Raw genomic sequence first — 3,808 nt, 5'->3', positions numbered from 1 at the left:
AGCGGGAGGCAAACCCATGTTTTCCACTGCCCTTAATTAAACTCACGTGAAATCAAAACACGCACAGATCTCAGGCGCTTGCCTGCATGCTGCTGTCCTTGCTCCCTGTCACTGGAATCCAGGGGGAACGGTAAATGCAGACAGAACTTGTTAAAGCTGAAATAATGCTCTGGAAAGTGCTATTTCCAAACACTGTTCTTTTCCCCCATTTGATGGGGAAAATATTCCAAGGTGCAATATCCTTTCCCGTTATTGGCTGGCTCTGTGTATCTGCTAGCTTATTTGCAGCAATAGGAAGTGAAACAGAACTACAGTTTGCATGTAGGCTAGAGATAGCTACTGTGCTTTATCTGCACTGTAGCAGGGGACAAAAGCTAGGACAACACAACGTGAAAAACGATTGTATAAATGTGCTGTGCGCAGCAGAAGTTGGAGACACAAACACGGAAGAAAGAGGACAAATTTAAAAGAAGGGATTTCTGTGGGGATCTTGCCTGATGCATCATGGTCATGCCCTGAAGTATATAAAACGTGTATCTGTCTGGAAATGGTTATGGTTTGTTCTACGGTAACATCTAAAAGATTCAGGCAGTATCTTGGTCCCTTGTGCTTTGCATTGTCTGAAATATGCCTGCCCTGGTCGGGACAAATGAGCTGGGCAAGATGTTTTAGAAATGGGGAGCAGAGGCCCAGGAGGACTGAAGCATCTTTTCCAATGTCACCAGACAACCAAGAGCAGGCCCCAGAGGTCTGGATGATTCCCTGGGTGGTACCCTGGGAGCACGCTGCTCTCCTGCACGTGCGCCCTACTGCAAAGCTTTCTTAGTGCCTTTGGCTTTTGAAGGTCTGTGCGCAGCCTTCTCTGTGTGCGAGCTGCTCGCGTTGCACAGACCCACCTGGGGCGTATGGTGCGGCAATACCTATAGGGGACACCTGCTCGTGGGGCGAGATGTGGGGTGTGCTGAGCCCAACCCGTACAAGGGAGCCTACTTGGCACTGGCTGCCCTTGGGGAGCAGGGCTGCCCTTGCCATCGCACCTAACTCTGGGCGGATGGATCCAGGACGGTTTGTTCTTAAAGCATGAAAATAATTTTTCAGGATGCTGGAACAGCTGCTTCTAAACTGCTGAAGCTGTTTGAAAAACCTCACCTGTGGTAACCCCTTCAAGTAAATACGGTCTTTGTTCTTAAATCTGCAATTGGGGGATGAGCCGGAGATGCTCTTGATGCTGAGGTGCAATCTCTGGCCAGCCCCATGAGCCATCCTGCCAGAAGAAAGCGGGAGGGACCAACCTGGTGTTCTCTTCGTAGCCATTTCTTTTTTGCATAGTAAAATGTGATTTCTACTGAGCTGGTGACATTGAGGGAGTGAAAGGCTGAATTCTGCTTTTCCTGCTGAGAGTCAGAAATAGATCTGGAGAGATGATGACTCACCTGTAATTGAGAAAAACTGAATGGCATCATCACGAGCTTTAACAGTTAAATCCTGATTCTACCTGCCAGAAAGAACACACTGACAAAGCTGCAGAAGGCCAAAGCGAGCTGGAGATGGGGCCCACAACACGGAAATCCTTCACTTTGTTACAGCATTTCGCATGTAAGGGTCTTAACACGCCTGCTACATGCATACCCCGTGTGATCCCACAGCAAGCAGCACCGGTCCCTGCATGGGGAAACAGAGCTGTACGGACACTGGGTTGGGAGAGAGCTGGTGGTGGAGCCATGAGGAGCCCCCCAGCCCCAACCGGAGGCCTGCTCCGTGCCAGCAGTGCATGCGTACTCCTCCCTGCGACTTTCCCTGCAGTTCCCGTCTGAAGCAGAGATGATGTCAGAGTTGTCATGGCATCGGTATCTATGGAACCGGGATCATCATCACGGTGCTATGAAAACTAACTCAGGAGATGGTCCTGGAGCTGCGGGGAGGGGGGAACTCCCTTTGCAGTAATTGAGGGTTTCCCTCTGTAAGGTTCCTCTCCTTCCTGCTGTCCCTGGGGAGAGAGCAGGGACAGGGCATGGCCTCCTCCTGTCCCACAGCAGCTCTGGGTGCCTCCTTTCCTGCACCAGAAAATCAAGAGCTTCAGCCCCATCAGTCTTCCCTTTCCTTGTACCAGCTCGTGGGTGCGTAATGACGTGCCTTGCTGTGAAGCAGCTGCCAAACCTTTGCCTCTGCCATGCAAACGGGCTGCTCTCACCAAAGGCCCCGAGCGAGCTGCCAGCAGAGGACCTCGCTTGTGCTGTAGGTCAGCACTGAGGTGATGCTGCCTGCTGCAGGGACCTCCTAGGCTCTCGCTCCCCAGAAGAGGTGACAGCAGCCCTCTCTGCTGTGGCATCTGCCTGTCCCAGCTATTATCAGGGACACCAGTGGGTCTGGATGGAGAAAGGGTGTTTGTTTCAGGGGAAGCAAGGTGTGTATCTGTAGTGGTGGAGCAGATGGACCTGCTCAGTGTGGTGAACTCCCTGCGCTACAGCATCTCCCTCCAGCCAACAGCCCAGGTACTTGCAGCTGCATGTGTTGCCATGGCACAGGTAGCCCTTGCCATTGCACGGTGATGCTGGCATAGCACAGTGACCCTTGCAACTGCACCCTACCCCTGGTCATAGCACGCTATCTCCAGAAGCAGCATGGTGACTGTGGCTGTAGCAAAGTACCCTGGTCATAGCATGGTATCCCCAACCACAGCACGCTGTCCCCAGCCATTGCAGAGTGACCGTGGCTGCAGCACTGTGACTCCAGGCATAGCACGCCTTCCCCAGGTGTATCATGTCCCTGTGGACAGAGGGACCTGGATGGGCTGGATCGATGGGCCGAGGCCAGTTGTGTGAGGTTTAACAAGGCCAAGTGCCAGGTCCTGCCCTTGGGTCACACCAACCCCAGGCAGCGCCCCAGGCCTGGGGCAGAGGGGCTGGGAAGTGCCCGGCGGAGAAGGCCCTGGGGGGGCTGGCTGACAGCCGGCTGGGCATGAGCCAGCAGTGCCCGGGTGGCCAAGGAGGCCACCAGCCCCCGGGCTTGTGTCAGCACTGGGGTGGCCAGCAGGGGCCGGGCAGGGATGGGGCCCCTGTGCTCGGCCCTGGGGAGGCCCCACCTCGAGTGCTGGGCTCAGGGTTGGGCCCCTCGGGACAAGAAGGGCCTGGAGGGGCTGGAGCGTGTCCAGAGAAGGGCAGCGGGGCTGGGGCAGGGTCTGGAGCACAAGTGTGCTGGGGGGCGGCTGAGGGGGCTGGGGGGGTTTAGCCTGGAGAAGGGGGGGCTGAGGGGAGCCCTTCTCGCTCTCTGCAGCTGCCTGAGAGGGGCTGGAGTGAGGGGGGGGTCGGTCTCTGCTCCCAAGGCACCAGTGACGGGACGAGAGGGAACGGCCTCAGGCTGCGTCAGGGGAGGTTTGGGTTGGATATGAGGGAAAGTATCTTTAGTGCCAGAGCGGTCAGGCCTTGGCACAGGCTGCCCAGAGAGGTGGGGGAGTCACCGTCCCTAGGGGGGTTCACAAAATGTGCAGATGTGGCACTTCAGGGCATGGTTTAGGGGGCCTGGGGGTGTTGGGTTGGTGGTTGGACTTGATGATCCTCGAGGTCTTTTCCAACCTCAATGATTCGACGTGGTGCCCACGGCGTCGTACCGGGGCTGGCTGAGGTGGGGAGCGCACTGCGCCGGGCGCGCGCACCTGCCCGTGCCTGGACCCCCTCCCTTCTCCGGGCGGGTGGTACCTCCCGCTGCCCGCACGCGGCGCTGCGGACGAGCTCACGCGGGGTGGGGGGGGGTGGGGGGGGGCGGGGGGCGGGCGGGCGCGCGGCCGGCGCGGGGCGCGCGCGGCTGGGCT

The sequence above is a fragment of the Phalacrocorax carbo genome, chromosome 10 (genome assembly GCF_963921805.1).
Source record: "Phalacrocorax carbo chromosome 10, bPhaCar2.1, whole genome shotgun sequence".
NCBI classification, from domain to species: Eukaryota; Metazoa; Chordata; class Aves; order Suliformes; family Phalacrocoracidae; genus Phalacrocorax; species Phalacrocorax carbo.
Note: the sequence above shows the minus strand (reverse complement) of the source record.